We start from the raw sequence: 27439 nt of genomic DNA, 5'->3' as shown, positions 1-27439 counted from the left end.
ATCAATACGATACACGTCGTCGTATATCAAATATGAGGAACGCCAGGGCACTAGTAAATTTTAATTCATTAATTGTTAGAGCGTGGACGCGCGATAAGCAGTTCCTTCGGAACGTCGACAAACTACTGACTAGGATAAAAGACGATTTAATAGGTGTGGGAAGGTAGCCAGGGTTTTAAGGAAGAGGGGGATTAAAGCAGTTTAACAAGTATTCGCGCAAGTTTCGTTCTGGCAAGATGCAGACTGCGATTTATCTGCGAACAAGTTGCCTTTATTACCGCAATAGCCGCGTGGCGCATGAACGACGGTGCGATAATACGTTTATGGCGGCATTAAACTTGCCACCGTGCTAACGTTTACCAACTTTCTTACGCGAAACTTCGCTGAACTCAGACGACGAAGATTTGCAGGCTCGTTAATAATGTTTGGACGATCGCCTCGTACCGAGAGAGAGTCGACGTTTCCCGTATTTGATCGCGTCAAAGTCGCTTTTGGATCGCGCGAAACGAACCGGCAATCGTGAAACGCCTAACAGGCTTTATTTGCCGAATCGAACGACTCGATTCCTTAACTGAAATTCGATATTCCGCTCTGTGGCGGAGCGTAAGCGCCTCCAGCAACCAAATTGGATGCAACAACTTTCCGATATCATAGGCAACTGAGGTTGCTCGTTTACCGGACGATTCGCTATTCGTCGTTTGCCAGGATTCCTATCGTTCGAGATTGCTAGCCAATTTTGTGGACAGGAAGTAACGTGTCTTTTGTGTATTCTGTTAACTATAATTTTTTTGCGCCTTGTTGATGCACGTCACGAAGGATCGTTTGTTTTAGGTAATAATAAAACAATTGTCGAGTTTTCTCAGCACGTTTATGAGAGGTATGTTCTTTTTATTTAATGGATAATGTAAGCAAAAGTTTTTTGTTTAGTAAGAAATGTTGTTCCAAATAAGATCTAAGTAATAATTTTATTACCACCGCCGTGTTCCTAACCTCACACTTTGCGTTTATACAAGTGCAAATACAGTGCTGGATTACTCTAACACTCGATCTATTAAGCCTCCTCCACTTTGAGCGTTAATTCATTCAAGGTACGCGATATTGACCGATCGGTTTGACCTGACCGGTTGCTCTTTAGTCGATAATTCGCAACATCCTGCAAAGTGCGTATTTTGATCTTGAGAAACGTAGAAGTTTGGTGTGACGCGCTGAACCAGTTAGTAGAATAAGTCCGTCTGCATCAGACACAAGTTAGAGACTCGAAAGAAATGATCGAGTTTATTAACTTCGCTCATCGTTTTATGACTATAAATCACGTTTCGTCTCTTTCTCGGCTATCTTGTTACCTTATTTGAAGCATTAGATTTCATACTTAATTACACTGTTCCTCGAAAATATCACATCAGTTGTGTTATTTAATAATACACATACATACGTATATTTCTTCTTAATAATTGTAATAATATCGTTATCTAATTTTTAAATATATATATATGTTACCAGATGCGTCAAAAAATACTTCGACGATGAAGAATATAATAGAAACTTACGCACACCTAGCAATCCTGGGACACAGAGTACGAAGCGATTTGTCTTTTCGCTCGAGTGGTTGATTTTCATTCGTTGTCCTCTCGCGAGCGATCGTAATTACTAAAATGGACGAGAGTCATTTCTCCCTCGGGGACAGGTTTGATAAAATCGGCTGGTAAAGGGAGAGGAACAAAGAGACAAAAAAAGGCAGCGAACGGCGGTGCGTTGAAACGCGATGGTTCCGCGAGGGAAAGGAGACAGAAGCGGCCGGAAAAAGCGGCAAAGCGAGAGTTGAACGATGGCTGGCTCTATTATCGAAAGGGCCATGTAACATTTTCGTGCCCCTTTGTACGTGTGCTCGATACGATTTCGAACCGCTTGCGTCCCTTCGCCAACTTTTCTATCAGCCTGGTTATCGTTTGCAAACATTTTGCATCGACACCGTGCTTTGAGTCGCCTGTTTTTCCTCGTTTCCCCACCAAGTTCTCGCGCAATTACCGCCCAGCGTTCCTCCGCCCCCGCCGACGCCCGCCACTCGAGGAATTAAACTTTCTTCTTGTCGGACGCTCGCGTAATGAATCATCCGACGCGACCGAGAGTGGTCCCTGAGACGAGCTTCAACGTCGCGAAATCGTTATCAGTGGGTGTTTAGTATGGTCGTAGGTGTGCGTCGTCCCTTTTTTGGCTATGTAAGTTATTGCTAGTTTCGAAACTTTCCTCAGGAATCTCTTTTTTCTTGGCGCCTTAGGAATTGAAGATCTCCATCCTGCGTATCAGGAATCTACTAGAGCTCTTCAAGATTTTTTTTAAACGAGCTATTGGAATGTCTCGTCTAATGTTGGGTTAGCTTTGAATCTCTATGTCGAGCGTAAGATCAGTTTACGTGAGAGGTACAGTAATTTAGAATGTGGTTGGACATTTTTTATGCTGATATTCTATACAAATCTGTTTATTAAAGGAAACACAGAGTACAGGAGGTTAAAGTTGAAATTTGGCCAACCTTGCCCTCGATTTTGGAAACTTAGAAGATTAACTCAAGCCTCTTCATTCGTGAAATGTTCTTCTTCCTCGTAAATTACAATTCATGTAAGTGGCAATGGACGGTCGCTGACAGGCCGACCGCGCAAAAACCACTGTACCAGCAATTCGAAAGCAATTCGATCAATTCCTTAAATTAAAAACTACAGAAAGTAACGAAGTTAAAAACACTGTTTTTTAAATTCACGTCATACTTGATGAATGAACTTATGGAAGTAGGTAATTGGTTTTTTGAGAACACGCTGGATGTTAATCAAGTACTTATGAAACGAAATTATGAAATTAATAAAAAGTGGAATGTTGTTCAATTTCGCTTCTGAGAAGCTTATATTAATCACATTTTTGTGAATTATTTTCATTCTCCTCGAAACCCGAGTAATTCAAAAGGGGACAATGACTCGTTGTTTCGAGATACTTTGGTGTAATCCCGCAAGTAACTCCCGATCATTCTATCTCGTGGCACGTGATCGTGTTAAACGATCGAGTTTATCGAAGATCGTGGATCGTTCAGATCCTCCGTCACGAACTGGATTTTTCCATGATCCAAGCAGCGTGTCCGATCTGTTCCCGCGAGATCGCGGCCGATCGATTCGCCATCCCTTTAACCTTTAATCCACCGACTCGGCGTTATCGAGTCGATCGTTAATTACGTCTTCTTGCTCGATCGGAAAAAAGGGAACGGTACCTATTCGTTGATTATTAAGCACTTAACGCGAACAATGTCGACACGGTGGATCTAGATGGAGATAAGAAAAAGTGTAAATCGTATCTTCAGAAGTTTCCGGCGCAATTCGCATCAACGTTCGATCGTTTTTCACGGCAGCCGTGAAATATTTATATTCCTGCTCGTGAAACGAGAGTTTCAACGAGCAGAAGCTTGGAAAATTATTTCTGTCGTTGCCCCACGTTTCCGACGTGGCTCATGATTCTGCGTCGCACGAGGTTTTCCGTGATCGATCGCGCAAAGTAGTCGCTGATATAGTTACAAACGTCGCATTCACCATGATTTCTCAAGAAAAATTTACTCGAAAACAAGTTTCCTTGTGGGAATTTGAAACGACAATAGAAAGCAGATATAGTGGAATTTCATTTATCCGAACTGTATCTGTTGGTAAGAAATTTTAGTCAGTGACGTTAAATTATAAAGTTCTACGGGCTGATTTTTATTATTCCGATATGAAATTTTATGATATGAATGAAAAATTGGTCGATTGTGGACGTTTATGCATCCATAACAAATTTATATGTTGAAAAATGCGTGGAAAAATATCCAAAATGTTGGAAGTAGATTTTATTTAGAGTGTGAAACAAATGTTTCGTTGGCCGTGTTCATGAAAATACGAGCTTGCATAAAAACCAGAATCAATAAATTCCTATTATATGAGCTATTTGTGCATGGGTTCGGCTAAATAAATTTCCACTGTGGTGTAACAAAAATTGAAAGTTGAGCGATTTCAGACTTTTGGAATTTGTATTCGCTAATACTACAAACAAGAAGCGAAGTAGAATACAGTGATCGATGTAGCTGGGACGAGCAAGAAGCGTGCCACGATTCACAAGGTGTTTACACGAGAACTCGTGCCTCACAGTCTACGATTTCTTCCCGTACACTGATTGTAATCCCTTCTCTCCCTTCTTCCTCGTTGGAGAGAGAATATAAGAACGGGCGCTCGTGAATTTCCAGGCCAGCAACACCGTTCACCGAGAAACGCATTGTCGTCCGTGGGATCGAAGGTAAAAACCATAATCCACGCGGAACAAGAGTCAACGAGTCAACGTGGGTGGCTCGAACCGGGTCTTTATACGGGAGGTCGTTTACTCGCGGATTCAGTCGTGGATTATCCCCTGGCTGGCGCATACTAGACAGAAAGCTCTTCCGTTTTGCTCTGCTCTCTTCCCTTCTCCATCGAATTCTCTCTTTTTTCTCGGTGGAAAGAATAGAAGCGAATAGAAGTTAGTAGAAGTTTCGCGTGTTGGTAATTAATGGAAGTTGGAGAAAATTGAAGATATTGTTAGGGTGGCTGTTCTTTTTCAATTCCAAAGAATATATTATTTTTTTTCACCAATATACAGAGGCTCACGAAAGTATTTGAACACTTTCTATACATTTCTATTTATATTATGTGTGTTATCATACGAAACATTTCGAAATTTTATCAGCATTTTTATGAGACTATCTTGATTATACTGATAAAGTTTGAAATAAACTTGACGATGTTAATGTTAATAAATGAAAATGTTTGCGTTGAAGTTGAAAGAAAACAATAAGATACTTAGTGCAACACATGATTTGTTCATAACAGTTTTCTTTGGTAAATATTCAAATATCTTCATTGTATGTAATAACGATTAGAGGCATCTTATGAATTGTAATAATCAGTAGATCTCTTTAGATTATGAGAAAGTCGATTGCTCACTTAAATCAATTTTGTTGATCAACAAAAGCTAATGCTTCTTTTCAATTGAAACTATCTTCTGCGTGAAATCCACTTGATTTGATTTAGTAAATTTTTAGTTTGCAATAGAAATGGCTTTAAAAATTACGCTTGACGCAAAACTAGCTTCCAGAGAAAAGTTCTTTCGAAGAGATAAAGCATCCGTTATACGGCTACCAGTGGTTTCAAAGTGACTCACACTAGTCTTTCGAAGCGTCGTGGAACGTTCGTTCTCTCTAAAACAAATATTTGCAAGGCTACTTCATCTATCGAGGTTCCTGGTTACTTCCTTTGAGGCTTGAGTACCTAATTTCACGCTAAAATCCTCCAACTTCGGTCACATTCAAAGCGATCCAAATTCTGTATTAGCCTTCAATTTCATTAAAGAGAAATCTTCGTGAAGAACGGATCCTTCATTCGAGTACCATTAGAGCACGAAAAAGAACATAAAGAGAGAATGGAATCGGACGTTGGCAATTTTTTACAGCGCGATAGAGTCGCGGGTTAGTAGATCGATATTCGATTCACGGGCAAAATTATGACCACGCAAAGAAACGAAATTACCGAACGAATATGGCTCGATCGCTGTTCTTATTTCTACTGCACGCTCAAAGAATTCTATAAACTTTTCCTAGCTTTCACAATCCTGATTTTCCACGTTTTACCGCAACAGAAACGCCATTAAAGGCCGAAGCTGATCGATTTTGTGGCTTTCCACGAAACAACGTTCTCTCGACTGCATCGTCGTCAAACGAGAATATCGACGGTTTGATGCTTATTGTATCTGACTTCCTTCGAATACAAGCTCGGTCTGTCGATGTCTATCTTATCGCGCCTGTCGGAATCTATTTTCGGATTTCAGTCAGTCCATTTTGAACCGCTGTTGTAAAGCTGTTTTACGAAATCGCTGTTGCGAAACGACTCGTCGACATTTTTACAATTCTTTTGCGGTAAACATGGACTCAATATTTTTAGATATTTCTGGTATTTCCGTTACCATGTATCTATACCTGTCATTCTGTCTACATATTTATCGCTTGAACGCATTCACTGCGAAAACGATTTTCGCTGCTATTAACATTATTCATTCGTCTCTATTTACGGGTCCTGCAATGCTGTATGCTAACAAATAGTTTTCATACAATACTTTTTTGTACATTGTGAAATTTCATCTGTGTGTTTAATATAAATTGATATGACACTTTTTTACAATCTCGTGTCTTTTAGTTCTTCATTCCACAATGAATTCGATATCATATGCAATTCCTAAAAGTATATGCTGATTCGTATCCATATCATACATACATATGTATATAGCGAATATGTTAACCTATCGGTTTACACTGTACATCGAGTTGATTTAATAAAAACAGTTCATAGTTTTAGCAAAATCTAGATTCTATTCTAATTTCGCCTTAAATTAGTCAGACTGAGGACTATTAAGCACAAATAGCATAGAACATCTAAATGTTACATAATCTACTACGTTGTTGCAATAACGTTGTTGCATTTAACGTTCGCTGAAGTTTCTCTAAAGAAATCAAAAGGCAAACGGCGAAACTTTCTCGAACATCGAGAATTAGTATATCACAGTACCTTCGATTTGCCTTATGAGAAATGTTGCTAACGTTTAAGAATAGGCGTCAGTGATCCTTCGATTGTAAAATAGCGCAGACGATGATTAACGAGCACCGATCGTTGAAGTCCTTGGCTTTGCGGTGCCATTCGAAATCAACGTTCTCGAAGCTCGCTATAGTTGCTCGGATACAATTTATGGCGATCACCTGGTGAACCATCTGCTCCGCACGCACTGTTGGGAACCTGCGGCTTTTCTCGGGCATTGCGCCATCGTGTATTTTCCTATTACGAAGAAGTAGATTCACATATGTATCACGTTCCTCGATTTTGAACGAATTTGCAAAGCAATTGTCATTGTCAATAAAGGTAATGCTTCAACCGTCTCGTCGAAATTTATTGCACATATTCCGTTAAGTTCGGTAATTCCACTTTGTTCGCAAGTTGTAGGTTCATAAACAAGAATATTTCCTTCTCCTTCGCTTTTTTGAATTTTTTTATATAGCATTGAATACCCCCCAGTGATGGACTTATACAAGATATTTTCAAACCTATACAAGATATATTTCGTCCGCAATTTTGTAGGAAATAGAAAAACATGAAAATCGCCCGCGGCTGGAGAGTTAAATCCATTTTATGTCTGCTAGAATATAGAAGATGGAGGAGATTGGAATAGAATACTATTTATAGATGGTATTTGATATAGATTTATCGATTAAAATAGTTTAATTAAATAGAAATTTCTAAGAACATAGAATCTAAAGAGAGATACTCCTCCGTGAATAATACTAATGAAAATTCCTGTGTATATAACTTTTTTTAGTACATGGTATCGATGGAAATCGATTTTAAAAATAACAGGCAAGCTTGAATAGAAGTTTGACTGAAGCTCGATGGATCTGGTGCGTATCTGTCATGTTTGTATATGATGCAGGTACAAGCTTTTTGTCAAAAATAACGAAAAACGCTTTTCAAACTATTCGAGCCGATGGAAATACCAATGATGTTAACTCGATAACACATCGGCTAACAGAACAAAGAAATTACGTTTAATCAATACCACCGTAATTCCTGGAAATGTTTCTATATATACATATATCGCATGTGTTATTTAAAGCAGTTCGAAATTTCGTTGGCACTATAGCGAAACGCGATAATCATGACTATATTAGTAAAATTTGAAGTGAATCTGAAAATCTATATGAAAGTTACCAGATACTTGTTGCGAGCATATACTTCGCAAAAATCATCGAAGTATTTGAACTGTCGATTATTCAATATCATTACTAGTAATGATATTGTACATGATACTAGTACAATATTTAATGGAACTATCGTTAGTGTTACTGGCATGTTTACGTACATTCTTCATGCTGTAATATTTTATCAACAATACGTGTATAATACGTGCGTTGTAATACTACAGACACTTCCACGTTCGTTTTATACATTGCCAGTATAACCACGATAATCGTATCTCATTACAGTGTCAATGAAATTCAAAAAAATTTTCCGTAACGCATACAGCGTATTCATAAACATTTCCCCTGGTAACTAATCGAATATTCATTTTCCACTGAACATGACTTGTAGAAGACGAAGGAACGTTAATTATTTCGAAAGTTTTGTAACTTATGACACGGTAATATATTATTTACCGGAGATGGCGAACGATCGTTGCAATTATTGGTCAGGAAACCTTTCCCGAAGTTTGAAACGCCCACGCGTGGAACTCGAACGGACATGGCATATTCGTGAGGAATCTTTCGCGAATAAATTCATTGACTGGCACACGAAAGGGCAGAAACGTGCACCGTCAGCGCCGTATTTATCGCGTTGAACGTTCGTTTCGCCGCTTCGTCGTTGCACAAGTCCCGAGGAAAGAATAGAGCCGCGTGCCCACGAACTTGATGGAACATCGAACGCGTGACGTCATTCGACCTCGCACCCACCGCTCTATTCTCGACTTCTCCACGCGTGTGCGTGCATATACACACGAACACGGTTACCATACATTCGCGTGGTTAGGTAATATGTACCTAATGGCATACGTGTTAGCGAGCAGCCGCGCAGAGAGGGTGACGAGAACGATTCACGAGACTCAAGTGTTCGTTTCTACGTCGATTAATCGCTTCCGAGGCAGCAGCCGCATCGCGATGCGCGAAATAACAGCATCGTTAACGCTCGATTCGAAGAAATTTTTCATGCTGACTGTTCTGTTGGAATGGTTGCAGTTTCATGTTATTTAATTACACGGATTTCAGCGTGAAATATGTAGCTTGGTTTTTTATATTATTTGAAATGATGTCCTTTCCTTTGTTTGAAAAGGTTGAATATGTTAATTAAATTTGTGTATTATGCGTGTATTTTTTCATATACATTATATACTTGTTATTCGAATTTTCTAAATTAAAGGATTACATTAAATATGAACAATGCTGGTAAAATTCGCAAGATGATCTTTCTGGAAGAATGAGAGGAATATTCACTAGTTTATTGATTTGTTTGATATAAACAGCATCTTTGGTTCAATTCTATTATCTTTCCAACTATTAAGTTGTTAAGCTTTATGAAATTATCAATGGAAATTTATAGTAGAAGAAGGGACAGATGTAAATATCTGTTGGAATATTTAACGAGACAGGACGGATTCTCGCCGCAAATGTAACAATAAATAACCATATCTAGAGCATCCTAAATTCAGTTACAGGTATCCTTCACCGCAATCAAATTTCAGTCATCCCATCTCCAAATATTGTACGTTACTGTATTATTACTAAACTGTGGATATTTATAGAAATTCTTATTTTTATGCTGATAATCGAAGAAATGAAATTACAATGATTACTATATTTTGGACGTTTTGTCTGTTTATATCATTTGGAATTAAACTTCTAAAATCCCATAGTATTAATTTTAGAATAACAAACGCTACAAATAATATCACAATAACAATTTCTACAATTGTACACTTCAACACCGATGCGTTAATCGTTATGATCACCAGTGTGGCAAGCTGCGTTCCATAATCAAAAGATTTATACTATAAAACTGCAAGCAAAATAAAATACACGATAATTATAATTCGCAGTTTAATTATGCTGTGTCATTGACGATGTTTTGTCCCAGACGAGCATGGTTTCGCAATGTACGATAGATTATTGGTCCGAGTAAAATAAAATAACATTATCTCGTACCGGTCGATGAGTCGAGACGAATAAATCCAGTGATACGAAGCTCGACCTCGATCGGAGCCCTCTAGCCAGCGTCGGCCGAGCTTTATTTATTGACAAGGCACAGACGTTATACATCGAGCGTTAATTAACCGTTGGAAATTACCGATTAAAGGCCGATCGCTGGCACGCGCGACCGCTTTGAAACGCGGCGCTATTGCTCGCCAGGGAAAACGCCATCTAGCTTTTGTGAAGTCGCTTTTAACCATTGTAATTCAATTTCGTAACCCGACCATATCGCGGCCTTTGAATTGCCCAGTTGGGAAAAAGTTTGATTTTTCTCGTATGCCAATAGTTAATTAATTCGAAACGAGACTCGGTAATTTTCTAAGATAAGTCGAATGTCTCGTCTAATGTTGGGTTAGCTTTGAATCTCTATGTCGCGCGTAAGATCAGTTTACGTGAGAGGTACACTAATTTCAAATGTGGTTGGAAATTTTTTATGGTGATATCCTATACAAATATTTTTATTAAAGGAAACACAGAATAGAGGAGGTTAAAGACGATATTTGGCCAACCTCGCCCTCGATTTTGGAAACTTAGAAGATTAACGCAAGTTTCTTTATTCGTGAAATTTTCTTTTCCCTCGTAAATTACGATTCATGTAAGTAGTAGTGGGCAGTCGTTGACAGGCTGACTGCGCAAAAACCGCTATACCAGGCATTCGAAAGCGACTTGATCAATTTTCTAAATTAAAAACTACAGGAATGTCTGTTAAAAACACTGTTTTTCAAATTTACGTCATCTTTGATGAATGGACTTATGAACGTAAGTAATTGATTTCTTGAAAACATGCTGAATATTAATCAAATACTTATGAAATGAAATGAAATGAAATTAAAGAAATTAAAGGGAAAAGGTTGACTTTCCTCGTGCGCCAATCGTTAATTAATTCGAAATAAGACCCGGTAATTTTCTCCGATAAGTCGCTCGATGAATACTGTCGAGAAAATAATTTCTATCGGTTAGTTTAGTTTTATATCAAATTTTCTCTCATTCATAATTCAATCGATTAATTTCTTTGTGTAGTTCCTTGCGTAGTTCCTTGCGTAGTTCTAGTTTTCCATACTTTGCTTCGTTTACCTGCACTAAAATAATGTACTTATAAATATTCCTGCAATAAAAATATTTATCCATCCTTACGATTGTCTACATGGGTACTCGAGTATACTTACTAATGTTTATACAATGAAAACTATGCTATAATACATATTAATATAATCATAATAATAATATACCTACTAAACGCAGTTACTAATATTCATAGAATAACAATTGTATTTTGAAATTTAAAAGCTGGATAAAAACTTTATATAGACACAATATCAAACATTACTCTACTCATATTGAATCAACATTCTCAAGCTATCAGTGAAATATAAAATATGAAACATCGTCTAGTGCGTGCAAATTATTCCTCAGAAACCTCATACATAAATTAATCTTTCGTTCCACGAAACACAGTTAGTACACTGAACCTCTACAAAGAACTCAATACTTAAAAAGCAATTTTCCCTTTTATCTCCGACTCACCTTTCTCGAGCATGTACCATGGGTTAAAAAAGTATTGACACGCTCTCCTATTTTAAATATCTTTACATATTAAAGTGATGCAAAAATATGTTAAATATGTAAAGACCATAATATGTAAAGATATTCTAAAAAAGAAGAGGGTGTGTCGATATATTTTTTATTCATTGTACTAAAAACTCATCGAACTCGTGCAAAGCCATTATCCCATACCGGCATGGTATCACGTATACATTATCGCCGCAATTGTACGTGGAGGAGGATCAACGGTGCCAGATTGAGCGGGACCAATAAATAACGCTTAACATACCATTAATAAAATGATTTTTAGCTGGGCGCGCGGTCTCTGGACAGCGGGATTTACCGAGGCCTTTGTACGCGGCCGGATCGGGATGATAATTTCTAGTATAATTTTGGAGCATCGTTGAACAGCGATCGCAAGCGCGGTGGTTTCTGGCATGGATTGGCTCCGGCGTGGTTCCATCGACGGGTATTTTGATATATGGTCCGGCCAAATCGTATTCAACATTAACGTCGAACGCCGTTTCACCACGGCTCACGAGCACCGTCGCGGCGGCCGGCGTCGCTCTCGTGGATGAGCGCGCGTGCCCGTCCCGTTAATTCCGCATTACGCGTGATTAGCGCGACGTTAACATCCACGTCGGAACACGGCCAACGTTTGGCGACCCTCCGACGCGATTCAATGTTGGGACAACTAGTTTTCCTTCGTTGTTTCCGTTTTAACGATATTTTTGTCTGCCCGAAAACTTTTCTATTTTCAATGGATTTACTCTGGTATTATTAATCTATATTAAAATATAGACAGTTTTTAAATATTTCATTTTAGTTCCATTGAGGATACAAGATTATCCTCGATTTACGATACGGACAACTCATTTGGTATCTTTGAGAAGTTGGAATTTCCCACATTGTGCATTATAAGGTCTATAACTCGGACCACGTCGACAACTTGATTAGCATCTTAAGTGCTCGACGGGTCCGCTCAATAGCAAACGACATGTCATAAACTTCGACTACAGACCATCGAACAATGTTGCTAAAGGACGTTACGCTACGCACCCTCGACCAGGTACGACCAAACGTCCATGACATTCAGACAGTCACAGGATTGGATAGATTCCCATCTCACAGGAAACGTTGACGAAAACCCATCCCCTAGACCGACATCTAGAATGTAAACACCAACCGCTTCGAGAAAGGATTTATGTTCAACACGCTCTCACTTATGTTTAAGCTCTCTTACGTACGTTTCATACTTCTGACGTTTCATACTCTTACGTTTATACTGAATACTTTAAACAAACGTACAAATCACAAGCATATCAGAAATCTTGAATCTCCCTTCACCTTGAGCGTTAACATTGTTCAAGGTTCGCAACCTCAATCGAACAGTTGCAATTTAACTAATCGCCACCTACTTGAGAGATCGAAACAACTACTCAACTCATTCTTTGCGGAATAATCTCTTCACGGAAATTAACACTGCGTTAATGAAAAAGGTCGTTCTTTGCTTCTACTTTTCACTCGAAAAGTTACTATGAAGTGTTAGACATGTTAGAATCATTATATGAATTACACGATTACAATTGTAAGAAGCACTGAAGATTTCAAACGAGGAAATGTTACATTTTTTCCGTGATAGTTCCCGAATCAAATTTCTCTATCCGGTTATCAAATCGATTTGATCACAGGAGCTCTGCAAGAATAGACACGATCTCGGAAGATGGAATTTTCGGATCGGAGTCGAATCAACGCGAGAATCCAATTCCATCGATGGAACGAGGTGTGCAGGAATAATATTCTTTATTTCGACTATTTCTCGACGGGAGAATTATAGCGGCGGATCACGAATGCTATTATACAACGAGGGAAACGGCTATGTAAATCGAACGAAGAAACGCCTCCGTTTCGTTCACGACGAGGAAACGGAGCGGAGGAGTTTTCAAGGCTGCCTCGGAGATTTATCGAGCGTCTTGATCGATCGACAAGTTGCTGCTCGAGGTATCGTCGAGCGCGGACTTCACGCAACGACAGAAACGTCGCCACCTTTCCAAATACATGGTTGCACATAAATCATGAAAACGTGCACGTTTGATGTTTAAATTTTCAACGACCGTTTGTATGTATACAATTACCGTATGTATACTGTACCTTCGACTAGTGGGTCTTTATCCTTTGGCACGTGAAAACATACGTTCAACCGTTAAATTAAAATTCGAATAGATGCACGATCAAAAACCGTTTTTCAAAGCGTTCAATCGCAGACAAGTTTTTATCCAGTAAACGTAAGGTGAAATAATAAGACTGTGTTTGCACGTATTGCCACTGCAATAACGCTGATTTTTACTCTTTTAAGAATACACTTCTTTTCTTAACTCTAAGATTGCATCGACCTTTTGATTTCAAAACAACAGTCGACGATGTAACTGTAATTACGTCAATAGTAATCGCTAATAACGTCAATACGATTTGATATAAATAAAGTAAATACAATTATACGTATCTCTGTTAGATATCATTTCCTAAAACAAAAAAGTTGTCAACATTGAAAAAGATATCGGCGAACAACGTAAATAACGCAAGGAACGAGGATCGTAGACAGTACATTAGCAAGCACCTCTGGCGCATTTCGTTAAACGTCTCCGGCGAAGTTGGCCAATTGAATTTCACGCGGAGGTCGGGCTTGGAATCTCGAATGCCGGAGGATCGCGTTTACGATTCCAACAGCGCGCACGCGGATGCTGCCCGTAACGGTTCGACTGGAAGAGCAGCGTTGAAATAAATGTAAATTGTAAGGTGACATCGCCGACGAAGTTTCGTTTCGCCCTTCGCGATCTCCCGTCATCTGTTTCGCTCTCTTCGTCTGTTGCTGTCGGATCGACCAATTAACACTGCACCATCGTCGAACTTAACTCGACCGCGGTTCGTTATCGTCGAGTTAACTCCGCCCGCGCGAACCTCTCCTTGTCGCTGAGAGTCAAAAAGCGAGAAGGACGAGTGACCGGCTGGAAACGGCGCTTGAGAATCTGCTTTCCTCTTTCATTAAGGTTTTCCGTAGAAGGAGAACCGGATCGCAAGCTACGGCAATTAGCGAGACGATCCCGTCGTTGGACAACGTAACGTTCGATAATTCGTGAAAAGCTGGTTCTCGCCGCTCCGCTATTTACAGAAACTTTTTTGGCTTTCGTTCGCTTCGGGATCTTTGAAGTGAATGGAGCAAGTTTGGAAGGTAATTAAAGGACCCGGAAGTTTTAGCGAGAAACATGGGAGTTTTATACGGTGAATAGCTCGGCTCGTTGATTGACGAGAGAAAACGTTGTTTTATGGAGTATCGTGGTGTTGCATGGAAACTTTCTAGACGAATTAACTCCATGAAACTGGTCGTACGAGTGTTAACTATTAGTGTACGGTTGTTATTACTAGATTTGATAAAGTCACGTTACGTTTTGCAACCTGTAATATACAATAAATAAAAGCCAAACTGATCAACTCCACCTTTCGTAAGTTTCTGAATTTTATTATCCGGATACGTAATTAGTATCGATCGTTTCAAGGAAACAAACTATTTACTTCTACAGTAAGTTCCTAAAAAACTGCAACATTCAACATACTTTCCTTTAGTTTTGGATTTATGAAGTTAATCAATCCTGAGCAGCTGATATGAAAATAAAATATTCAAAGTATTGTACAGACATAACGAAAGCCGTATTTCATTAACTTTTTACAAAAACAGCCAACCATTGGTGAAAGTTATTACTCCAAACCAGCCGATCGCCACAGTGTTAAAACTTGGATTATAAATCTTTCAACCGTTTTTTCATACGTTGAAAAATTTCCATCGTGTTTCGCTGATTCAGCGCGGATTAGCGATTTGCTTGAATCGTTATACGTTTTTTGATGGACGATAGCGATTTCGACAGGCGGTTCTCCGGCTAGTTTAGGAATCTCGAATGACAAATCGAGTGCGAAAGGGAAGACGAAAGGGAGAACTAGGGGCTGTGACGATCGATCGAAAGTACGCGAAAGGAGGAACACGGCGAGCAGAGAAAAGGAGGGTTGAAGGCAGCCATGACCGTTTCTTTTCTGCGCCTGACCTCTGCCCCCTGACCTATTTCCCCATCCTTACCGCGACGATTTTCCCTTTCCCTCGTGCATTCTTTAATGTCGGGATCTTGAAGGATCGTTAATATCGAGACTTCTATATGCCAACTATTGAGATCGTTCCTGAAATCCAATAAAAGTGACGTTACAAACGTTAGTAGTTGTTTAACCAGCCTTTTTTTCTCATTCGTTTGTTTCATTCATTCTCCGAGAATCGGTTTTTGTGTACTAGTGAGTTTAAAGGTTTGAATAAATCGTAGCCGATCGGAAGCGCAATTAGCCGCTCGTGCTGTGCGCTTTTTTTCACTAGCTTCCTTTGTCCTTCTGTTCCTAGTAAATCCACCGTTTGACCGCAACCACGAACTGGAAAACACGATTTCAATGATCGAAGGTTTATCGGTGCAAGCACGACTTTCCTGGTGCAATCAGTACAGTCTAGTTGCTCGAGGACATCAATCAGATCGTTTCGAATCGCGTGTAGCATTACTTTGAAAGATCCGATCACGCAGAATAGTTTCGTGTGCTTAAAATCGTCCTTGAGCTTTCTAACAATTTCACGAATTGTTCTAAACTAATTTCTATGTGACGCCGTTTCAAGGATATGTTGTTGTAATCTTACTACAGAATAGCAGAAATATCTCTTTCTTCAATCGCAACAATAATTTTCCAAGGAATTTATAACATAGCACATCATAAATAAAAGATTTTATTCTTGTAATACTACCATATAAATCTATTTTTTTTTTTTTTTTTTTTGTAACAATGTTGCAAGCATTCCATGATAAAGTCGACGATATGCTTTTAAGAATATGTTTTTAAGTGCTATAACTACGTCGCGATTGCACCGCTGACGTATGTTTATTTTACAACGATGTTACAACAAGATCCCAAAAATTTTCGCACGCAATACGAAATAAAAACGCGGAATAGACTGCAAGCTGTAAATTCGCATACGGGCGTAGAAAGTTGAATATTCATAGTACTAAAATATTTGCAAACATGTCGCGGAAAACCGTGGTGTGCAACCATCGTGTAACACGTAACGTGAACCTAATTATACACTAGACCAACGTTACCATTATTGTTACGTTTCTACCTTGAGTTTATTTGCGTTGGTAAAGCGAAGCTCGTTCGGCGCAACCGTAGTAGAAACTTTCGTTTTTTCTTTCACCGACCGCGAAGCTGCACTTCGCTTGTATATTCGCGGCTTGGTCAGGACTATTTGTATAATTCCCCACGTAAAGACAATGAAGATTACTCTGTCGTAATAATCTACTGTTGCTCGTTGCCCGACGGTAATCAGCGGCGGCCCAGGTCAGACACGGGGAGAAAGTAGTTGCGGCCGTTTATTGTCCGGCCTCGGGCTGCCTGGAACGTCCGGAGCTACTTGATAATCGACCTCGACCAACAGTTACCGGAGAACCTATGTTACGAGGTTCTTCAACCAGAGATCTTTAAGCAGACATACGTAGGAATTTGTAATTATAATGTAAACTACTCTTGATTCATAATTCTTTTGTATTTTTAAGCCTGATATACTCTGAGTTATTTTTTATTTTATCGTGTTTTGTGCGTCGTTAACAAGTTCTTTAAGTTCGAGAATGAATAGAGTATTTTTCGTTTCCTATTGAAGTTTTAGGTCAGTCGTTGGTGAATTTCTGTTTTAATTTTAACTTATTTACTGAAATAAAACCAAAATTGGCACGTACAATTTTGAAGATCTCAGCGAAGATTTTATTTTAAACCTAGAACATTATTTATTTACGAGGAGAAGATTGTATCTCGTTAATTCACGATTCCTTAATTGATGAACTTCACCTATAGACTAGAAAATCTTAGAAATTCAAAATAAGATATTCGATGTAATAAAATTTGAAGAAGAAGCGAGTATCCAGTTTGGTTCCACTTAATAAAAATGTGAATTCACACAAACGCCTACAGACTACAAACAAAATACATACACTACAACAGCGATATATGTATAAAGTAAGAGATACAACAAATACACGATAGAATACTAATAAAATACAATATAACTGTACATAAATACCTACATAACTTCAAACTCGTTTCACTACGGCAGAATTGCAACACAAATTGTCAACTCACATTTTAATCGAGCAATAAATCGATTAGCGCATTGATAGTTCCGCGTATATATGTTCTTTACTTCGAAAAATATATTGCAACCTCGCTAAGCAATTTAAAGAACCTAGAATCGTCCTCCGATTCGATCGGAGCGTGCCATCAATTTCTACGCACTGGCGCATATTCGTGTCCGAACTACAAATTGTTAGGTGTTTCGAACGCGGCGCGGTATCCGTCTGTTTCCGAGCGACAACGAGCGACTCTGTCATTGCCACGAAATATCAGTACGGCTGGCTGACCGCGTCATAAGCGTGCGTCACGCTCGTCGAGCGAACACGCGTCGCTCGTGCTTGCGGCGCCAGCTGATTTTCGCTAACCAGAGGATTTGGATTCCAATCGACATTCTCGCGGAAACGAGCTTGCCGCTCGTTTTCGTGCTACCGTATCGGAGAACCGATTCAATAGAATCATTCAACGTCGAAGCGGGATCGAAATATGCTTCTACGTGGCGTGACAAAAGTTTTCGCGGACAAAGATAAATAGTAGAAAGTTGCTCGAACTATTGAAGGTGTACGTTCATCGTTCATACTATAGGATCCGGGAATTGGAAATGAAGATTTACTGTTACTTACGGACGGACTATCAATCATACTTGCTGCGCTTGTAGTTGGACGTCTGATCATTAGGCGAGAGATTGTGTTGAATTTTTTAAAACTTGGATTTTGTTCAAGGGAATATTTTTGTGGTTCATGTAAAAGTTTGTATGAGTTTGTTCCATGTCCCAAAAAGGGACAGGAATTTCTATGGTATCTTTCCATGCAATCTGGGGTGCCTTAATGCATGATGATCTTAAAAGTGTAATACAAATTAAAAGAAAAAGATTTCTGATATTAAGATGGATCAAAGATATAAAATAGAACATTTTCTGTTTGGCGTATTTTTTGAACAAATCGATTTTGAATATTAAATAGTTCTCCATTCAATTCACAATTCATTTAGTGTATATAATCTAGCTGATCGTCGCTGTTTCTATTTATATTCGTCAACAGTTAGCTGAAATAGTTCCTGGATGAAGATATATTTAACAGATGTAAATCAATGCCACAATTAACGAAAATTTCTCAACATAACCCGACCGAATGGACAAATCAATAAATATCTGGAAGAAACGGAGTCAAGAATCGCTTTAATTTTATCTTCCTGATTGATATCAAATGAACAGAAGGTGATTATCGATGGATTATAATTCATTATCGATGACCTCATTCATCGTTTGCGTGAGAATCGTTCCCATTGTTTACGGCTCGACAGAAAGGAAAACTACGAAACTATGTCCATGTAACCGTGCAACAGTGTATACTAACGATCGGTATTCGATTCTCACGTTTGTGCAAATCAATCGTCGAAGCTAGAATACAGCGAAAAATACAACGTATGTAAGATATCTCATCGCGAATCTAGGAAAATTAAATAAATCGAAACGACAAGTTTCCAGGAACCGTTCAGAGATATTAGCATATTTAATGGATAACGACTCTCTGTCTAGTCTGTTTAAAACGCGATGAGAAGCTCAATCCAGTGGAGATACGAGCACGTATGAAATGCCATAGAATATTGAATTTGACTTCGCAGTCGAAGCACTTGCGGTCTATTAACTAATTAACTAGTAACTGATTAACGCGTTGGCTATTACGGTGGTTATCGGTGATTCTCTTACTGAATTTTTTAGTACGATTAAAATAAGATACATTTCACGAACTAAAAAATGTTCAACGACATGAATGATCTAAATAATATTGTCAGAGAAAGTTAATGGTATATTTAAGTCTATCGTGACCTTTAGGCCAAAATATATAAAATCTGCAACGTGTTCACCAGGTTAATCGACGTCACTTTCGAAGAATATCAATCCTGTGTTATAATATTTATATATGCCCCTCAAGCGAAGCAGCCGAAGAAGAGATCGATCAACAGTGACCTGCGAATCGCGATGAACCCATAAAAATTCATTTTAACGTCACGTTCACTTTCTTCATTTGTTCGATGTTTTACACCTCTTTTTTAATCGTCCTTTTATCTTCCTCGTACTTTTTCTCCCATGAAAAGGTATGAAGTGAAATTGCGAGTTGATATGCGCGAGACGATTAAGTCCTTATAGACGCGAGTCGTTTCATTTCAACGTATCATCTCTTCAGCAGATAATAATTCATGCATTTATCTGACGAATAATTAACGCGTCCGTTAACGATCATGTGATTTTTATGACTTCCACCATCAATTGCGAATTTCTGTTCCCCGTACTGTTATATGCAAATACCTAAAATGGGCAAGTTTTAGGGACAGTATCGTTGAAACTTGCATACGCAGAGTTATAACAACATCTCGGAAAGTTCCGAACTGTCAGAATATTACGTCATCGAGCCTCGGATATTCATCGCTAAGCGAGCGTCTGCGTCAGAATGCGCGACTGCTTATTACGTCAGACGCTTGTCGTTAGACTGGCCACCGCGTTATCGCTGTTTCCAACGTAATTTTGAACCACGATATCTCGTGCGTATCATGCATGTCGTTTTACAACAGTTATTTACAATTGGATCTATCGCTGAACAAATTTTATCTTTTTTAAAAGTACTTACATGAATCATTCACAAGCCAATGCGATTTATTCCACCTTTTGAAATTTTTGAAATTTTAGTGCCAACCACTTAATACTAGAACTATCACACTAGTCAAATTGACTAGTTTTACAATTTTATTTTAAAATTCCTACGTCATGTTATATTTTTTTCCGCAATGATGTAATTATTTTCGCAACGATAACTAAAAGAATAATATAATGAATTTTATTTTGTTTTTTATGTATTCAAACTCAAAATAATTTTATATCAAGGCTACTTATACCAATACCAGTCAAAATGGCTGGTACTTGTCAAAGTGTAAAAGGGTCCTGCAATCTATTTATCGAATCCCAATTAACCAGTTTTCTCGTTTTGTACAACGTTCCACACGTTTTTAAAATTTGTACTACGATATGATGATATCAGTTATCAGGAAAATTCCGGATCGATCGCTAGATCGCTAGGTGCTAACACTAGAAATACCACACCAATCAAAGTGAGTGGTTCTACAATTTTACAAATGTGTCAATCCTCGTTTAGGGATCATGCACCCAGATGAATTAATACCAAAAATGTATTACATAACATGGAATTCTTTCTGTAAGAAAATAATAAATCAATAAATATAAAAATATTCTATTATTACGTATTTTTTACAGACCAGTCATTTTGAGTAGTTCGGTAGAAATAGCTTCGTGTTAACTATCGATAGTTCTAGTGTTAAAATACATTTATACCATTAGCTTGTTTTATATAATTTCATGAATTTTCTCTACTTCTTGATTTGTGGACTTAACGGATTTAGCAAATATGAGACTCGCAAGAAAATAATGACGCGTAGAACTTTTAACGTGGAAGAGACGTTATGGCACGTTCCGTAATATCATTCGTGTATATCGTTGACCCATCGACTCAGCAAGATTTCATCGTAGTCGTTCCCCAAAGGATGGACGGTTTTCGTTCAGATCGGAAGCTTATCGCAGTCTCTCGACGATCATCCCCTATTTTCTCTCCCTCTTTCCTTCGTGCCTGATTCTCGGTCGATGCGGGCCAACCCTCGTTCGTCGGATAGAGACAAAGCGTTCCAACATAAATAATTTATCTGGGAAGCGAGCTTCCTCGTAGCAACGGTGTGCGTTGCATTAAATATGAAATCCAATATAAACTTTTCCTACGATGGCAAGCAACTTGGCTTTCCTCTCTTCCAGTGACCATTACACGAACGTCTGTATAAACGAAAATGTTGTATCTCCTAACGATCGTTGTTCGATTCGACGAAAGGCATTAACCGTTATCGTTAATTAATCGCGGCCGTTGTTCCAATCGGCTGTGAAAAGCAACGACAACGCAACAGTTAATGAAAATATTTAACCATCTGACTAATTTGTAGCTACGTTATTAACCAATCCGGTTATTTGCAACGTTGCTACACTTTGATCTGTTGCATGTCAGAGAATACGAATTAATTTGGAAAACAATTAGCGCTGTGAACGCAGACGCGTTCACGGTGTGACGAGTGAAACGACTCGCTTCCGTTGTGAATTATATTATTTATGCGGGGCGCGTTGTGCGAGCTGGAATTAAACGCGGACAAAAAGAAACTGTGCGTTTACCGGTCGCTGGTAATTTATTTAATTAATCACGAGGGCAACTTTCATTTTGCGATCAAACGTATATTTTTTATTCGTTCTTGAATATAAATATAAACATATAGGGAAGAGAGACGAAGAATTGAAATGTAATTTATACTTTTGTATTTAAAAGTTGAAAGGCTCTACAGTAAGTATAATGTAAAATGTAAAGTTTATATTTCGATTTATTTATCACAGCTACAGTTTTCAATTAATTAATTTCAATTAATTCAATTCAAATATATGTAAGATTATAAATGCTAATATTTATGTACATACATAATTTTCAAAATTTAACTTCTTGGCGCCAAATTTCGTATCTTCGTTACCTGTAGATTGTGCATTTATGTACAATGACAGGCGTCGCCTATCTTATTCATTCTTTTGAAATTCGAAATGGAAACGTAGAGACTTTTTGAATTTTATTTTATTTATATTGCCATAGGAAGATTCCGTCGTTCTTCTGACAATTTGTGACAATGACCACTTCAAAATTTGGTTCTATGCAAACTACCTGAAATCGACTGACATCAAAGGGTTAATCAGTAATTACCAAGCACCAAGGACTCAATTTCTGTCAAAACTATGCAATTTTGAGAAACGACGCGTAGCAATTACTTGAAATTACTAGAAATTGAATCGAACTAAATTCTGGGACGTTTGAAAAAGTTCGATCGTACGCTTCGTGCCATAACGGTTACCAAGACTAATGGCAGCAACCACTTATTGTTGGCCGTTTTTCCGCGTCGATCGTGCTTCCTCTGCGTGACCAAGGCCGGACGAGGGTAAAACGTATATTGACGTTCAATCGTACACTCTGCGCCGAATACCGATGCGCTGTACCCGCGGGGTGCAACTCTCGCCCATCAATCCTCGGCGAACCGCTTTCGTTTTTCCTTTTTTTTTTTTTTTTTTTTTCGATATCAAACTTCCAGCGTGTATCTAAAAGCGACATTGTAACAGAAAAAAGGTTCGGTCGACCGGGGCAGAATTTCAAAGCGGGCTTCGAGTATCTACGCGCGATAGGAAATCGTCGAACCGACAAGGAATATTAATAACTTCGCGCTGGTGTTCGGGCCTTGCGCTGTCGCTTTTCGAATTTGACAAACGATCGATTTTAGTCGGGCTAAACCGTCGACTTGGACACAGAAGTATATCTGGGATACGGTGTATCATGTGTTTCCGAATATATAACGTGATTTCGAACCACAGAGGGTCGCTGGAATTCAGAACCCTTGCACTATGTATATTATCCGAGTTGAAGAGCGTCTTCACCGACGAGGGTGGGCCGCTGATTTGCATGTTTATTCAGCGCGGAGTTCGGCCCGTTCATTACAGAAGTCATGTTTGTTAAACGTCAATTTGAAAGTGTTCCCGCCCGTTAGAATATTATGCGATTCCGTTAAGTGTAACTATACTGCAACTCAGAAATGAATGCACGTGTGGCTTATCCGTAATGTAAATGAAATCTATATAGTATAAAGGATGCTGTACTTATTTGTTTAATTGAAAATATTCGTGATCTCTTTATTATACGAGAACCAGGACAAATTAGCAAATCTATGCAAGCCAAGTATTACATATAAAAAGTGGTAAAATTTCATTCTACTCCATTTTACAAATGTATTAAAACGCTGAGATCTGATAGATTAAATATGTGACACGGTTGATTATCCTGGCGTGTAATAGACTATACCAAGCAACATAGAACACGACTTACAACCTTATTGTATTCTGAATAAGGTTCATTACTAGTTTGAAGTATGAATTAATCCTTCTTTCATTTTCCGTGCTATAAATCTAGATACCAACATTGAAACAAAGCAATCTTCCTATGTATTGCACGTCAGTCAGAATAACGCAGACGATATAAATTTCGTAATATCGTCGGGAAAGCGAACGACAGTCGGTCGCTGGTCCCGAGGATGACGCGTAAGTACTTCGTCACGCGGTGGCGCGACGCTCCACGGCATAAAACTCATTTCGCTTATTTCTCACTTTTTCAGGATGCAGAGACAAAGCCGGAGTAGCTCGGAGGTGGAGGTTGCGCTTATGCGCCCCGTAAGCACGGCTGGCTAATAGCACACCACGGCCTATCCCTGACACCCTGCAGCCACACCAGGTAGGATTCTCTTTTGCCCGAACTTTATGTTTGTCTTTTATGCATCGGTTGTTCCATACGTCATTTTACGCGCCGACTTTACCGCAAATACCCTTCCTGCTTACCTTTGACGGCAGACAATGCCGAAATCGAACTGTGACCACCGCTATTTTCGTTCGCGTACGATGCGCAATCGCGTTTCTGATATTTTTGTTTTTGTTGTTTATTTATTTTTAGTCTTTTACAATCCCTTTTAATAGCGAACAACAATAGTTTTAGATTGGGTTAGAATGAATAAGAAGGATTGTTTGATAGGATTTTAGGAGGAAGTGTCGCTTTTACGAGTCAGCATGAAAATCGTTTGCACTGTTTCATCAAAAGAGTACGAGATTACGGGTTGATGAATATAAGGATGTAGGAGTATGTTTAGACCATGTAGAGATTCGATGATCACGTGTAATGAATAATAGCAGCAACACTGTCTATCGTGGGATTTCAGGAACTAATGAGAATACAGATATTAATTACATGGCTGACTGTTACCGTTAATAGCTGTGCCGTCAGAGACTGTTATATTTAATGACAGCTTCGCGAGAACCAGAGCGATCTTTTAGCGATTTCTTATTTAGTCATCTATTTTTAAAAGTACTGTATAAAATTCTATCGTATCATCGAAGTACGTGCATAAAGGTTCACAAAAAATTCCTATAATTGTTTGCTGTGGTCATGGATCATCATGGGTCATAAAGGAACATTTAAGGCCATTCACATTAAGATGAATCACAAAATCACGTTAAAAATCATCTCAAGATACTCAGAGATTATACAAAATTTACATGATGCACCGATTTCAAGCCATAAATCAGCGTTCTTTCATTCATAAGAAAATTAACAAGTCTAGAGTCCATAAAAGAAGAGGAAGTAAATCTTTACGATCTGGAAAAGAACGGTCCATTTGCTCGACAGAAATCGAAATATAACCTTCAAGCGCGATAAACAGTATCGCCGTCAATTTCAGCTGAATGTATCCTCCTTTATTGCAAACCATCGAGCAAGATCTATGGACGGGCGGGAACGCACGAAATCGGTGCTGGCATTAAATCGACCGGATTGCGTAATAAAACGTTTTTACAACGAGATAAATTTATAACGAAAATTACGGTAATTGAAAGGCGTGCGGGGGTGAGAGAGCTGGCGGAGAGAAGGAGAAAGAGGGGAAAGTGGAGCAAGGACTGCGTGAGATCTTGATACTCTCGAACGATTTGTAGTCTCTGGAGGAACGGAACGAGCCACGGTATAATTTCAAGCGGAGGCGCGTGGTACGCTGCGCCTGCGTTTCCCGCCGGCTGATATCAAGGACGCGTATCCCGATTAAACTTCCACCACCTCTTCCCAGTAATTCATACGCCGTGCTCAAACTTCATGAATCTGAAATTCCAGACGTTTCGAATATTTATCGTAGCGCCAGGGTCTGCTCCGCGTGATATTCTCTTCAAACAAACCGTTGGATCTTTGGTAATATGGATAAAGCATGACGGGATTTAATCTTTCTCGTGCTAATAATTACGATGCAACCATGAAGAATTATAGAAAATCAAATCGTGTATCGATAGCAAATTCACGACCTATTGATGATTCTCTTAATGATTACGATATTGGATGTTCTCCTTGATATTTAATCAAGTATTTTCTTTCTTTTCGATTCCTTGACATTTTAGTTATTTTCGTGATACAAAAAATTGTGTCAAGACAAAGTTATTTGGTTCAGGGCAACCGATATTGCGACTCATAACTTTTCCCCTGTACTGCTTTGAGTTTTCAAGATCGTTAACATCTTTCTAAAGATTGTTAACGTTTTCCTAATAATATACAAGAATCTATATCTTGAATAGAGATAAAACATCGTAGAATATAACTTCAAACTTGAAACGAGCCAGAAAGACAAACATCCACCATCGTGACTCCAAATATACACGCACCACAGCAAGAAGTTAATCTTCTCAAAGTACGCAGAACTTCCTTTTCCAGTTTGTGATCTGTCTTTAGTTACATCGCAGCGAACAATGTTTCTCGCTCAGTTTCTCTGGAAAGATTCGAAACAGCGTTGCCTCTAGCATCCCCGGCGATCGAACACGCGTTCACCGACCGGAATGGAAAATCGTTTGCGGGTCGTATGCGTTTAAATCTCGTCCGCGAAGATAAACGCTTCGCCGGGTCCCCCCTACGGTGAAATATTCTCGGGCAGGATAGGCTGTTTACGGTAATAGTGGGCTCGTCGATTTACAGTAATTTTACACGCGCCTAATTAGCAATTCCGATCGGGTCGCCCCTTCGTTCGGGCTACACGTCTTTCGTAACCGGTTCGCCCGACCGATAATCTACCTGGATCTACCTGGATCTATAGTGTTTATACACGTTCATAGTGTTTGTGCACGTTCATAATGATGCCAGGACAGCGTGTTGAATCTGTAGATACGGAACGCGCAGATATAAGAGGGATAAACTGAAGCGGAATAGAATAAAGTCTTTATTCCCATCTGGGAAGAGAGTCGCGAAACAAAAAGCGTGCGAGCACATGAAAGATTATTTAAAACGTAAATATGCGGTAACCGAGTGAAGAGAAAGGGACGGCCGGGGGGTGGCTAAACGTAAACCGAAAACGAGAGGAACGAATAAGAACTAGGAGAAATTAAATAATACAGAAGGACTGGGATTACGGAAATGCTCGCTTATACGGCAACGACGCAGAGAAGAGCAACGGAAAGAGCGCTCGGAAAAGTGCATTCTCCCGGATGGCAAGTTTCAAGTGCGTGACGTTCTAGGGCGTTACTGAGAATCAACTATTTATCCGAAAAAATGGTGCTTTTTCTTCGAAATCACGTACTTTGCGTTGTAACATTTTTCTAGGTTGACTAAAAATTCTGTTCTCAGATTACGCTTGTATATTTACAATATTATTTGTCGGAAATCACCAAATAGATGGTCGACGCTAAGCAGAAGTAACAGTGAATTAGAAAGATTATACTGGAAACTACTTCGTAGAAATTTCATTTAAAACAACTGATTCCTTTCTCTTTCGATGAATAAAAACAATAAAACTTTCCGTGATCTGATAACCATAATATAACAGTTCTGTATAAACGACAATAGCATATATAACATATGTATAACATATGTAACATAACATTTTTCAAAAAGTTAAAGAGGAACAACGCCACGAAGATACCAATCCAGCATAATGAGCTAACAAATCGGCGACAAAATAACCATTCGGTGATCAAACCGCGTGTTCGTCCCATGACGAGAATAAATTCAGGTTGTAAGATTGACAGTAAATGTCGAGGAAAAACATTCTGATCGAGTTTGTTCCCCAACGATAAAGTTTCGTCATCTAGACCAAGGTGAAAGGACATTTCATCGATGTGTTTCATTGCTTGTAAGACGCGAATGCCACGGAAAGTGTGCAGAAGTAGCACTGCACGCTCGTCGAATAACCGTTCGCCGATCCATCCCTCGGCGCCGCCTTTTCATCTTCGCTTTT

General features: G+C 39.0%; 2 protein-coding genes across 7 annotated transcripts in view; one reads left to right on the top strand and one right to left on the bottom strand.

Annotated features, from left to right (window-relative positions):
• Positions 1 to 27439, bottom strand: part of LOC132905132 (poly(ADP-ribose) glycohydrolase-like) — a 473462-nt gene that overhangs the window by 233758 nt on the left and 212265 nt on the right. The window lies entirely within an intron of this gene.
• LOC132904933 (mucin-2-like) overlaps positions 1 to 27439 on the top strand; it is a 332312-nt gene that overhangs the window by 209569 nt on the left and 95304 nt on the right. For all 6 annotated transcript variants that reach the window (XM_060955800.1, XM_060955809.1, XM_060955786.1 and 3 more), the window contains one exon: positions 23804 to 23919. The gene's annotated coding sequence lies outside the window, so the exon portion shown is untranslated. The remainder of the gene's footprint in view (positions 1 to 23803; positions 23920 to 27439) is intronic.

This window comes from Bombus pascuorum, chromosome 1 (genome assembly GCF_905332965.1).
Source record: "Bombus pascuorum chromosome 1, iyBomPasc1.1, whole genome shotgun sequence".
In the NCBI taxonomy this organism is placed as follows: domain Eukaryota; kingdom Metazoa; phylum Arthropoda; class Insecta; order Hymenoptera; family Apidae; genus Bombus; species Bombus pascuorum.
Note: the sequence above shows the minus strand (reverse complement) of the source record. Positions and strands in the feature narration are given on the sequence as shown.